The 14273-nt window shown below is 40.8% G+C and overlaps 1 pseudogene; it reads left to right on the top strand.

The window, feature by feature from the left end:
* LOC138159218 (uncharacterized) overlaps nucleotides 1-5557 on the top strand; it is a 58735-nt pseudogene extending 53178 nt beyond the window's left edge.
* The last annotated feature ends 8716 nt before the right edge of the window (nucleotides 5558-14273 follow it).

Raw genomic sequence — 14273 nt, 5'->3', positions numbered from 1 at the left:
AAGGAAAGGAAAGGAAAGGAAAGGAAAGGAAAGGAAAGGAAAGGAAAGGAAAAGGGAAAGGAAAGGAAAGGAAAGGGGGAAGGGAAGGGAAAGGGGAAGGGGAAGGAAAGGGAAGGGAAGGGAGGAGAGGGAAGAGAAGGAGAGGGGAGGGGAGGGGAAGGGAGGGAAGGGAAGGGAATAATTCTAATCATCAGCTACCCCAATTCCACAACAATCTGGTCCATTTGAACAAGTTTCTCCAAGTTCTCCCCTCTAAGAAGACATAAACAGAAACTATTAAAGCCTTTATCCAGGGTCAAGAATGTGCTGGTAAATATTTAACAATTGGCTCTTTAGCAAAACACACTTTTAAATTGAATCTGCATTATTTATATTTTCTCCATCCCTTTCTTAAGTCTAGTTAACTAGCAAAACATTAAATCAGTCTCTGATTTGTAACTTATGCCAATTTCTCAGGTGTAAATGCTCACACTGAAAATTTAAGTCAGCTTTTCAAGATCGCTCTAGCACACCACTGGGCCAGCGTCCCTTCTCAAAAGCACATGGGCGGGACGTGCCTCCCCAGGACAATTCCAGAAGGGCCAGTCCAAGGCAGGCACATAAATGCATGGCATAGACCTGGACCTAAGGAGAGGAAAACTTGGATTCAAATTCCACCTCAGACATTAGCTGTGTAGCCCTGGACAAATTTCTTTACCTCTCTGCCTCAGTTCCTTCATATGTAAAATGGAGGGATAGGACTCAATAGTCTCTAAACTTCCTTTCCGTGGGGGAAAAAGTACAAATATTTACAAAATGAATGTTCCCCAAACCCTAGAGATACAGAATTGCTCAAACTACCCCATCCTGCTGGTCCCTATCTAACTGTGGTTAGCAGGGGGCAGCTAGGTGGAGCCATGCTGCACAGAGTGCCAGGACAGGCATCAAGAAGGCTCATCTTCATGAGTTCCAATGTGGCCTCAGACATTTACTACCTGTGTGACCCTGGGCAAGTCACTTCACCGTTTGCCTCAGTTCCCTGTAAAAGGAGCTGGAGAAGGAAATGACAAACCACAGCAGTATCTTTGCCAAGAAACCTCCAAATGGAGTCACAAAGAGTTGGAAACTTCTACAAATGACTGAACTACAAAGTGTTCCACAATGGGAGGGCGGCGGCTCATGACAGGCCATGCTCCCAGCTGTCTTGCTAGAACTGCTGTCCTTCCCCAGCAGGCACTTGACGCATTTTCCACTTTCTCCATCCCGGTGTGTTTGTTGGCAGATTGTGCTGGGTTTCTTGAGCAGGGTGGGCAAGCCTTCTTTCCCAGTACATGTGGATTTGGGCTTGCCATTTTTTGAACACCCCTCTGACCCTGCAGCAGCACAGGAGGAGAATTTCTCTCTGGTAAACAGTGACATACTTGCAGAACTAAACCCTGAGCTGAGGTGTCAGGATCCTGTGGCCTTTCCACAAGAGCTCCTCAGAGCCAGCTTCAACAAATTCACTGGAAACTAGGTGCCCCACAAAAGGACTGAGAACTCTGCATGTGTTAGGTAATTCAGTCAAAACCTGAGGTTTCATCACATGTAGGAAACTCCCTTCAGGTAGGTCTCTAGGGAGCACCATAGTGCACACAGCGCTCGGCCTGGAGTCAGGAAAACTCACCTTCCTGAGTTCTAATCTGACCTCAGACACTTACTAGCTGTGTGACCCTGGGCAAGTCATTTAACTGTGTTTGCCTCAGTTTCCTCATCTGTAAAATGAGCTAGAGAAGGCAATGGGAAAACCACTCCAATATCTCTGCCAAGAAAACCCCAGACGGGGTCATGAAGAGTTGGACATGACTGAGATGACTGAACAACAACAAAAGGAAGACTCCCATTGTAGGAGCTCCCTACAGTGGAGTAGAGAGGCAACTTATCTGCCACAACTAGCTTTAAAGTGTCATCTTGGGAACTGAAAGCACCAAGAGAAAAATAGCATAAACCAAATCAAACACAATCACACCCACAAGGAGGTTAAATTACTTGGTCAGGGTCACATAGCTAGTATGTGTCAAGATACAGGACTTGAACCCAGTTCTTCCTCTCTCCAGGGTAATCATGTGCAGCATAAGACAGTGGAAGGTAAACTGATTTTGGAGTCAAGAAACAGAAGTTCAATTCCCAGTTATATTATTTACTACCAGTTTGACTTTAGGCAAGTCATTTCCCTTCACTGGGTCTTAGTTTCCTCATCTGTAAAATAAGAGGGTTGAATTCTATTTTTCTTCTGCCTCTAAATCTGGGGCCCTGGGCCATGATGCCACTCACTGCATTTTTATTAATGGGTCCTCCAAATTCAGAATTCCCCCAGGAAGGAAAAATGAACAAACCCCACATCTAGAAAGGCTGGACTGTAATCTGCATCATTTGCTGAAAAGGACAGAGAGAAAAAGAGACAAAGACTGAGATGGAGAGACAGAGACAGAGGAGAGACAGAGAAAGAGATAGACAAAGTCAGAGAAAGAGATAGAGAAATAAAGAAACACAGAAAGGGAGGGAAGGGGGAAAGAGAGATACACATGAAGAGACAAATAAACAGAGGTAGAGAAAGAAGAGAGACAGAGGAGGGAAGGAGAGAAACAGGGGCAGAGATAGAGACAGAGAGAGATAGAAATCGTGACAGAAATAAAGATAGGAGAGTGAGTGAGTGAAAGGGAAAGACAGAGAGACAGAAACTGAGATGGAGAGACAGGACAGAAAAGAGAAACAGAGAAAGAAATAGACAGACAGAAAAAGAGATAGAGACAGATATAAAGAGACACAGAAAGGGAGGGAAGGGGGAAAGAGAGACATACACACAGAGACAGATAAACAGGCAGGCAAAGAAACAGATAAAGACAGAAAAAGAGGTAAGAGACAGAAATAAAGGGACACAGAGTGAGGGAAGGAGAGACAGAGGGACAGAGATAGAGAGAGAGAGGAAGAAAAAGAGAGAGAGAAGCAGAATCAATTGATCAGACAATTTCTGAGACTGTAGTAGCTATGCCTCAGATGTGGAGCGCTAAGGGCTATGTATGTCTGCTTGCTGCGAGTAGGATGTACCGATGTACCACCAGTGCATATGCAGCTCTCAGTGGGGATGGGACTACAAAGGGCTCGGTGCAATCAATGAGCAGCAGAGCCTGCAGACAGGAAGACTTCCAGTCGGCTGATTCATGACTCTATCCTTAGCTGCCTCCTCTTATCAGGCCTGGGAATCAGACATCAAACCTCTGCAGGAGCCAGGGATGTGGAGGGTTTCAGTATCTGAAACGGCCACAATGGCACCAAGCCTGGTATTAGGGGATGTGTGTGCGCTGTTCTCTAATGTGCCAGAGACAGTTGTCACATCTACCTGCCGCATTGGGGGATCTTGGCCATCTGAGCCTCCTCCTGCCTCATACACCCACATCTGAGCAAGAGGTGCCCCAAGGCAAAATTAGGTCAGTGGGTGTTCAGTGCCCCATCCTCCCCACACTGGCACAGCCCAGAACTCTCAGTTTTTATGCTCTCCCTTATTTCTCTGGGGCTGCCCGAGTATATTCCCTAGCCCCCCACCCCCACCCCAGCCCCAGCAGAGTTCTATGCTCTAAGCAACCCCTTCCTTAAAACTGGACCCTCCATAGACCATGGCCTAGCCCTCTCTCCCTCCTACACACACTCTCCACTCTGCTAGTCCAATACACTGAATCTACCCCAATGGATGATAATGAATATGTTGTTTCTCCCAGGCAACTTATTTGCATTTTAACAGAGGATTAGTTTATTTTTATCCATTTTTTAAAAAACAATATTGATTGAGCCTCTGCTAAATGGTCTGAGGCTCAGTTAGTTATGCTTGAGAGAAGTCTAGAGACTGAGCCTACCCTGTCAGCCCAAAGCACCACTCTTCCCTGGCTGAGGGTCATCTAAATTACTAGACTACTACCTTGGAGGAATTGACCCAACCTCCACAGGGCTAGTGTTGGAAACACAAACCAACAAAGTGACAGCAGAAATCCCAAGGTGTTAGAGACTGCCTCCATCTAAAGCCTGGTCTTGTGCCTCCTCTTCCTCATGGTGTAGGCTTCTGGATCCACTCCACACTCTCTAGACTTCTCTACTTCTCTTCTTCTCTTGCCCCCACTCACCCCCTTTCTAGCTCCTCTTCATGCAGGGTCTGCAGACTCCTAGATTTCATAGTAAGACAGTAAGATCTTGATAAATGTTTTGTCTGTCTATCTATCATCTGTCTACCTAGCCACCTTATCTATCTATCTATCCATCCATCCATCCATCCATCCATCCATCTATCTATCTACTTTCTCACAGGTTATACTGGAGGACAAGTCATCATACATTTTCCCAAGATAGACTGGCTTTGAGTATAGGTCTGAGGCAGTCAGCAACTCTGCTCTGAGAGCCCCAGTCTGTGCCAAGTGCAGAATCAAAAGAAAAAAATGCCCAGGTATAACTTTAGCCATATCACTACTACTGGCACGAAGAAGGCTTGCATGGACCATACATCTACTATTGGCAAAAAAGACTCTCTGTCTTGCAGAAACCAGAACAAGCCCATCATAGATGGAGAACACTGTCTCTGATATGCTTAATGATATAAAACAGATTGTGGTGAGATTCAATTCCAAAACTTCAAGTAAGCCTATCAGCCAAGAGGGAATGAGCAGACCATAGGTGCCACAGGAGGAACTATGTTAATCTAAAGAGATCATTCTTAATGAAGTTCAACCATCAAAAGAAACCAATTTATTAACGAATGCCAATAGTGGTGATTCAAGCAAGGAAGATGCCCCAAGTGCCAGTGGTGTTACCATAAGATCTGTGTCTGATGAAGAGAAAACCTCATTTGAAATCCAAGAGGAGAAACAGACACTAGAAGAATTAAAACTTTATATGGACAAATACCTCCCAGTCTCACTGGATATGGCTAATAACCAAAAATCTTCAGAGGAAGACAGAGATCATTTTAGAGAAGACTCTTCAAGAGCCAAAGGCTATTTCAGGTCACTAAATTCTCTGCCAAGCAACCTCCAGGCATAAAAGAATGCTATAGAAAATATCAAAGGTGCCAAGAACACCATCAGAAAACTCGTGTACCAGCTCTATGAAGCAACTAAATTGATTTATCAAAGCAAGCAAGGTTCTGAGGATTGGCAGAATATACCATAAGGCACTGTTTGAGTTAAGGATCAAGTAGAAGCCAGTCCAAAAATGTAGATGGTGGTACACAGCTCCTGGAAGCCCTGACTCTGGACATGTCCTGTAGCATTGCCCTGAAATTACAGGTGACCTTTGTGGGCCTCATGCCTAAAGAAGCCTGCAAGATCAGTTCCAATAGGCCTGTTATGCCATGCAGGAACCGCATACCACCTTTTCCCTAAGTGATGGTGTTGAAGATCTAGACAAGCATCTTCTGGGCCAGAGTCTGTTTAAGCTGACCCAAATCCAGGGAAGTATAGAAGAATGGTTTTGTTTCTTAGAAGACAGCATTCCTTCTGGTTAGATTGGAGGACCACTTTCTGCCTCTGAATATCCCTTCCCAAAGGAGATCTAAAGAAAAAAAAAAACATCTTGAATTGTGATATGAAATCAGGTTATTTCCAAATTCCTGGCCAATAATTTTGCGATAGTTTATAGTTAATAACAAAACTCTAAAATCTTTTCAGATTATGCAAATAAAGTTGTGTTGAAAATTTAAAAAAGAATCAGCAGAAGGCTGACCATTAGGTGATAATTAATTTTGTCCCCAGGAAGTCATGAATATATTCTATCAAGGTGCAAAAAAGTTTACAATATATAGTATATTAGTATATATAAGTATATAATATAAGTATATACAATATATAGTATATAAATGATTTACTGTTACATATGCTAATATGATCAAAACATGAAAATAATATCATCTAAGGAAAAAAAAATCATTAGCTATCATAGACTATTCTGATGAGCTGCTTTTGTTGTAGACTTGACAATGTTCTTCTCTCTTTGACCCACTCCCTTGGAAGTTGTCTCTCAGTAAGTCTCCAAAATTGCCATCAACTGATTAAGACTACCTTCAAACCAACTTGGATCTACAGTAGTCTCAAGTCCAGGGAAAACAGAAGCCAGCCTTAGTCATGACCTAGGATAAGGCTGATGGTTAGGATCTCAGGTGGGTTTTTTGTCTTTTAGCTATGGGTGTTCCTAAGTTGTTTTCTACATAATTTGATTAGTAAATTACTTCAAAATCTCTGAAAAGTTTGCAATATTTTTCTTAGTGGTCTGTCTCATCATAGGAAGTGCTCAAGGACTGTGGCTAACTAAATGACTTTGTTCTTTCTTATTTAACTTGTCTAGGAAGGAAATAAGAGGAGGACTTATTTTTCCCATGATTTGATGCTAAAAATCAGGGCAGCGCTGGGGCAATGGACAGGATGCAACTCCTGAATCCTGCATACAGGGCAGAGTTTTGTTTTTAGTTTTTGCTTCCCAAAGTCATTTTGTTGTCCAGGCTCTCACCAAACTTTTTTTTTATTGCATACCTCCTATCAGCCAAAAAAGAGGTGAACAGGTGTCCCCAATATGTGGATGTTAACTTATTTATAAATTATATCCATGTACTGCTGTACTCATAATTATAAGTAACCAGGGTGTCAACCCTATTTGCATGAGACTCTTCATTGGTAGAAATTGACAACTCAGTGCTCCATTCTTGCTGAAGAGAAGGAGTTGTTGAAAGGGGGGGAAGGGAAGAGGGAGAAAGAAAAGGAAGAGGAAAAGAAAGGGAAAGAAAAAGGGAAGGGAAAGGGAAAAGAAAAGGAAAGGGAAATCCTACCTCTGACTTGCAGATTCATGAGAAAAGATATACAGTTATAGATTCTCTTTAGGGAGAGTTTCCTAAAGGGAGAGAGACTGAGAAGAATCTGACATCTAGGGGAGCAGGCACTTCGATCATGTGCCTATCCTCAACTTACCACACTAGAGACTGGGGAATTTCCCCTTGAATGAGATCTAAGCCTCTCTTGGTTGAGCTGAAATATCTTGCTTCCTCTAGGAAAGATCATCACTCTGTACATTGTTTGTATATTCGCATCTCTACAACTTCTTTGAAATTTTGAAGCTTTCTGCTTGGATAGATGGTTTTATTTGCTATTCATTACGTGTGGCTTTTTTGTAATTGGCATTTGGTGGGTAGGAAGTTAAGCCTTGCATATGTAGCTTGGGATACTCCTTCTTTAGCATTAAGGGAGAATGATCAGAACAGAAGCTTGAACCAAAAAAAAAAGATGTCTCCTAGTCTAACAATATTTAGGAGGGCAGAGAGAAATGATTCTAGCTCAGTACCCCCCTCACTGAGGAGAAGAGAGTGGCCAGCCTTGTAAACTCCTACTCTCCTCTTGGCAGGAATCAAAGTTTTCTTTAAAGAAGGATAGGTGGAGAAGATTCTAGTGATTTCTATTCATGCTTTCCAGTAAGCCATATCTAGACAGATCCATGTGGACATATATGACATCCATGGGCAATACACATACACCCTATATATATACATTAGAAAACTTACACAAGAGAGAAATTTCTAAATGAGATAACATGAAATAATATTTAGTCCTAAAGTCATTAAGGAGTCATTGAATTTTATTGAGTAGAGAAAGGGCAGGTCAGGCCTGCACAAAATCGTTTTGGCTATAGTGTGGCAGATGGACCGGAGCAGGCAGACCAATGAAGAGGCCATTGCAGCACACCAGAGGAGAGACAATGAGGGCCTGGAATAGAATGGTGGCTGTGTGAGTAAAGAAAAAAGGACCAAGGTGAGAGATTTGGAGAACCAGCAGGACTTGGCTACTAGTTGGAAATGGACAGCAAGGAGGAGAAAGGAATCAAAGATGACCGGGGTGACTGGAAGGATGGTAAAGCCCATGACGGTAACAGGGAAGTCTGGGAGATAGGTGAATTTGGAAGGAAAGACAAGGTAATTTGATCTTTGATGCAGATCACAATCCATCCAGGCTTACGTGTCCTGAGTGACTCACTCTAAACTAGCCAAAATAAAAAAGGAGGAGGCGTATGCTTACTCACCATTCACTGTCCTAAGAATGGAGCCCACCCTCCAAAGGCACCTGCCAGAGCCACAAAGTGATCTTCATGGAAGAGGGTAGAGGCAAAATTTCCCCAATGACACCTGCACAGCTCTAAAGAGTAGTGATTAGTTTAAGGTATAATTGCCCTGAGGAGCTGACGCCCAGGCTGAAAAGAAGGAAGGTTGGGAGATCACACAGCAAAGAGAGGGGACAGAGTATTAGAGAATAACCATAGGTATGGTTACATTGGAAATAAGCTTCCTTGGTTGTAGGAGGAGAGAGGGGAGGGGAGAGTGTGCAGCTTGTCTTTCTGCTCTTCAATTGGTTGATCACAAACCCTTTGGAGTCAGATCAAGGTCCACCAGGAGACCCCACTATGGTGACCTTTGGTCTACATGGTTTCTTATTTGTTGGTATGTCCACTGGCATCATTGTCTATAGAAGCTAAGTGACCAAGAAGAAGAGGGCAAAATTTGGAGTTAGCAAAACCTGAGTTCAAATCTGGCCTCAGACACTTACTATCTGTGTGACCCTGGGCGAATCAACTTCTCTTAGGCTCAATCTCCTTGTCTGGAAAACAAGAATAGTAGCACCTACCTCATAGATTTTTGTGAGTATAAAATTAAATTAAGTTAAAAAGACCAGAGCTAAATAGAAAATTTGCCTTTCAAATACATGACTCAAGAGAAGAGTAAAAAGGGAAACAGAAAAGGCAAATCATAAGGGACTTATTATTAATAAGGTTAAATTATTTACATTCCTACATGGGAAGATAATATTTGTAACTTATAAGACCTTTCTCATTATTAGAGTAGTTAGAAGTATCAACAGACAGAGAACACAGGTGTGAGTTGAATATGGAGGGATGGTATCTTAAAAAAAAATTAAATTAAAGGGTGAGAGAGGAATGTACTGGGAGAAAAAGAAAGAGAGAAAAGGGTAAATTATCTCACATAAAAGAGGCAAGAAAAAGCTTTTACAGTGGAGGGAGGGAGAGTGAATAAATCTTACTCTCATCAGGACTGACTCAAAGAAGGAATAACATAGACACTCAATGGGGCATAGAAACCTATCTTACCCTATAGGAAAATAGGAGGGAAGGGTATAAGGCAGGAGCTGGGTGTTGGAAGGGCAGATGGAGGAGGGGGTAGTCAGAAGTAAAACACTTTCAAGGTGGGACAGGGTGAAAGGAGAGAGAGAATAGAATAAACCAGCTAGGGGAGGTAATAAGTTGGAGGGAAATATAGTTAGAAATAGTAACTGTGAATAAAAATTTGAGGCAAGTTTCTCTGATAAAGACCTCATTTCTCAAACATATAGAGAATTGAGTCAAATTTATAAAAATAAGAGCCATTCTCCAATTGATAAATGATCAAAAGATATGATCAGTTTTCAGATGAAGTAAAGCTATCTATAGCTATGTGAAAAAATACTCTAACTCACTATTGATTAGAGAAATCAAATTAAAACAATTCTGAGGTACTACTTCATACTTATTAGATTAGCTAATAGGACAGAAAAGGTAAAGGACAAATGTTGGCATAAGTATGGGAAAAATGAGACATAATACTGTTGTACTATAAAAAATGATGAGCAGGATGCTCTCAGAAAAACCTGGGAAGACTTACATGGGCTGATGAAGAGTGAAATGTACTGTGTACAAGGTAACAGCAATATTGTAAGATGATCATCTATGAATGACTTAGCTATTCTCAGCAATACAATGATCCAAAACAACTCTGAAGGATTTATCATGAAAAATGCTATCCATCCCCAGAGAAAGAACTGATGGTGTCTGAATATAAATTGAAGCATCCTTTTATTTTACTTTGTTTTTCTTGAGGGTTTTTTTTGTCTATTTTTTTTCACATGACTATTGTGGATATGTTTTGCATGACTGCACATGTATAACCTATATCGAATTGTTTGCCTTCTCAATGGGATGGGGCGGGGGTTGGGAGGGAGGAAGAGAGGGAATTTGGAACTCAAAGTTTTTAAAACAACTGTTAAAATTGTTTTTACATGTAACTGGCAAAAATAAAATGCTAAAAAAAAAAAAATCCATTGCCCTAACCAGAGTCTGCTGACAGGTAAAATTTTACCCACTAGCTTGAGAGGTACAATGTTTTTAGATACTTTTCCCAGAGGGAAGTGGAGAGGTAAAAGTAATGGAACAATTGTGGCGTGCACCTATGGGAATTCAGAACCTCCTAATTAGAAGGGAATTCAGAGGCCACTTAGTTTAATTTGTACTTGAATAAGAGTCCCTGATATGTGGTCATCTAGTCCTTGCTTGAAATCCTTCAGTGATAAGAAACTCCATTAACAGCCTAGTCCATTTTTGGACAGCTCTAATTGTTCAGAAGCTTTCCCTAGCCTGGGGTAGGGGCAATAAGGGAAATCTCAGAAGAAGCCGGGTTTGAACTGGGCCAGGAAGAAACTTTAGGATTTGGCTAGGAGGAATAGGATTAGTAACATTCCAGTTAGGGAGAAATGATGTGACCATAGTGTGAGGCAGAGATACTAAAGGAGTGTTCATTGAGTCAGAGATAAGACCTTGCTGGCTGGTGTCAGAAGGCTTTCTATAAGAACTTTATGTATTTGTAGAAACCAAAGTTTAACTTCAAAGGATTATTAAGAATCAAATTGTAGGAAACATTGAATGCCAGACAAAGGAGTTTGAATTTTATCTGGGGATAATGGAGAACCACTGGAAGATTTTAAGCAGAGAATGACATCATAGAAGAGACATTTTAAAAATCTTACATTAGTGTGTGGGATGGATTAGAATAGGCTTCATGGGATGTGGCCTGCCTTGTGTGAGCCACACAACCAGGCCTGTAATGATAACCAAGAAAATTCAGTAGGCATAGACACTTGGAAGCTGTAGGAAATTTCCATTGGAATCAAGCAAACACCACTCTTGATTGAAGGAATTATACTCCCATCCAGGGCCATCCAGAAAATATGATAACTTGGGTCCCACAATGCCAAGGGAATCAGACTTTGAAGTGATTAGGAAAAAGAATAGAAGAGAGAAAGTGGGGCTACCAATTGGTACTTTGGGGAAAAAAAGACCGGAGATACTTCTTAAAAAATTTTATTTCCCCAATTACATGTTAAAACAATTTTAAACATTTTTTTTTACACAATAGCACCGAGGGCCAGGGAAATTGTGCTTTGTCTAAGGTCACATAGATAGTAGGTGGCAGAATCAAAGAACAGAACCCAGGTTTCCAGAGGTCTCTCCACTCCATGTTTGACTGACTGGCTTCTTATCCCTGAATGGAATTGCCTCAAATAAGGGGAAAGGTGCTAGAATTCAAGTCAGGGACCTGGTTTCAGATCCCAGCACTACTACCTACCCAGCTATTTGACTTTGGGCAGGTCACATCATCTTTCTAGGCCTCAGTTTCCTCATCTGCCAAAAATGACGGTGTTGGATGAGAAGAGCTCTAAGCCCTTTCTATTACTACATCTGTGATGCCCCCCCTAGATCTACCCTTTCCATCTCTCGATGAGAAAGTATTCACTGATCTGTCTCTGGAAGAGGAGGCCTGGGCAGCACTGAGGTTGGGTTCAATCCTGAGGGGATTATGGCACCTGGAAATGCAGAATCTTCTATCTTCAAACTGCTGAGGACTCTAAACCAGAAGTGTTCGACTCTGACTCCAGCCAACTTCCCAAGCAAGCCAATATTAAAATGTAATTAGTAAATGTTTAACAAAATAAATGAAAAATATAATACAGCAGGGGCAGCTAGGTGGTAAAGTAGATAGAACAGTGGCCCTTGAAGTCAGGAGGACCTGAATTCAAATCCAGTCTCAGACTCTTACTAGCTGTGTGACCCTGGGCAAGTCACTTAACCCTGATTGCCTCCTCCCTCCCCCCCAAAAAAAATACAATACAGCATAGATAACATTAATTTGTGGATTTCTAAGGCAATATGTGGCCTACCAGGGTCATTCCTATTTAGGTTTGATGCTACTGAATGCCTCACAGATGCCTGCTGATCATGGGGATTGTCAGAGAGAGATTCAGAGGGGCTGATCACCACTAATAGGTTTGATCACTTGACTGAGTCTGTAAAACTATTGCAGGACTTTGTTTAGAAATTGCTGCATTTTGTGAGTTAATTTGTATAAATACTCAACACATGGTTAATCAATAGGAATCATCTGCACTGTGGGCTGGGCTGGCCTGTTCACAGCCTCTTTGGGAGCTCTGGAGAGCCAGTGGGCTGGTTTGTTTGTTTGTTTGAATAGCAGGGGGTATGAATTAGGGTTTGCTTGACAATATTTATTCCTGTTTCATTTGCACTTAACAAGAACATAAAGCTCTGACTAATGGTCTCCTCACTTCATCTGAACCACTGTAACCACAGCTGAATCATGCAGCTTCCTAGCTCATTATCATTCCCTATGAATCGTGGCAGATGTCCTTGAACCTATTTTATTTAACAGAAGCATCACCCAGGAGAGCCTTGTCATTCTACAACATTCAGCTCTCTTTCTGCATCATCTCAGTCCTAGCTTGAGAGCTTCAAGGATGTCCCACCATCCCACACAGCCATCAGGAGCCCCAAAATGAAGCTTTGACCTTAAGAAACTCAAGGGCTCTACATGAGCTTAGAGGCTGGGTAAGAGCACAGCCACCAAGTACTAATTAAAATTGGAGTAAAGAATACCCCAAAGCATCAGGGAAGGGACTTCAAGTGAGGAGTTTGCTTTTATTACTGATAGTCTCAGAAGAAAAGGCATTGAGACTAGTTTCTCCTGACAAACCGTCACCTTGCCAATGACCTGCCAAGAACTTCCCATGACAAACACATTGTCACAAAGCCTAGAAGGGCAGGGCTTTTTTTTCATTTTTGGTGAAACTACAAGGTTTTTGGAAAAACTACAAGAAACATAAATGGCCTAGGAGAGACTATATACATACTTTGTTTTTGAGAAAGGCAGTGTAGCATAATGAATACACCACTCTAGCTGGTCTTAGCACCAGGAAGACCTCAATTTAAATGTCACCTTTTACACATACTGGCTAAACAAATTTTATTACCTGAATGTAATGGGTTTTATTACACCTTAAAATTATAAATATGAAAAATTCAGAGGATCATGGAAAGATCTATATGAACTGATATGGGATAAAATAAGCAGAACTAGCAAAACAATGTATACAGTAACTATAAAAATGTAAATGGAAAAAAGAAAAATAGGTAAATACAATGGTATGTGATTATAGTGACTAAGTGACTAAGTGACTAAGCTCAGCCCTGGAGAAGAATTGAAAAAATGTTCTTTTCTTCCCCCTTCACAGAATTGTGAGGGCAATGATGGGCATAGACTATTGCAAATACCGTCACACATGGTTGATATATTGGGTGACTTTGTTGAAATGTTTTTTTCTCTTTACAATCTTTACAATGAATTCTATCAAACATTCAAAAAAGCAATTTCAACATTATAAAAAGTATTTGGAAAAATTAGAAAAGAAGGAATATGAAATTCCTTGTATGATACAAATATAATCTCAACCCATAAACCAAGGAGAGACAAAAAAGAGAAAGAAAACTACAAACAAATATCCCCAATGGATGTTAGTGCAAATATATTGAATAAAATATTCACTAAGAGACTACAGCAACATATTAAAAAGATTATGTGATATAAAGGAAGGAGATTTAGCAATATTGGATCTTAAACTGTATTATAAAGCAGTAATTATCAAACTATCTGGTACTGGCTAAGAGATAGGTGGATCAGTGGAACAGAGTAGACATATAATAAGCAGTAGTAAATGATTATAGTAACCTTATGTGTGACAAATGTAAGTAAGCTTTGTAGATAAAAATTCACTATTTGGTAAAAATTGTTGGAAAAACTGGAAAACAGTCTGGTAGAAACTAGGTATAGACTGATATCTTACACCATTTACCAAGATAAGGTCAAAATGGATACGTGATCTAGGTGTAAAGGGTGATATAAAAAATTTGAAAAACTTGGGACATATTACCTATCAGACTTATGGATAGGAGAAAAATTTATGAATAAATAAGAGATAGAGAGCATTGTGAAATGTAAAATGGATAATTTTTGTTATATTAAATTAAAAGGGATTTGTACAAATAAAACTAATGTAGCCAATATTAGAGGGAAAAGTAGAAAAATGGGGAACATTTTTATAGAGTTTCTCAAATAAAGGTCT

This window comes from Petaurus breviceps, unplaced genomic scaffold, assembly GCF_028583685.1.
Source record: "Petaurus breviceps papuanus isolate PSGF00001 unplaced genomic scaffold, PetGlider_PUasm1.0 175, whole genome shotgun sequence".
Classification (NCBI taxonomy): domain Eukaryota; kingdom Metazoa; phylum Chordata; class Mammalia; order Diprotodontia; family Petauridae; genus Petaurus; species Petaurus breviceps.
The sequence above is the reverse complement of the archived record's forward strand: the minus strand, read 5'-3'. Positions and strand labels throughout refer to the sequence as shown.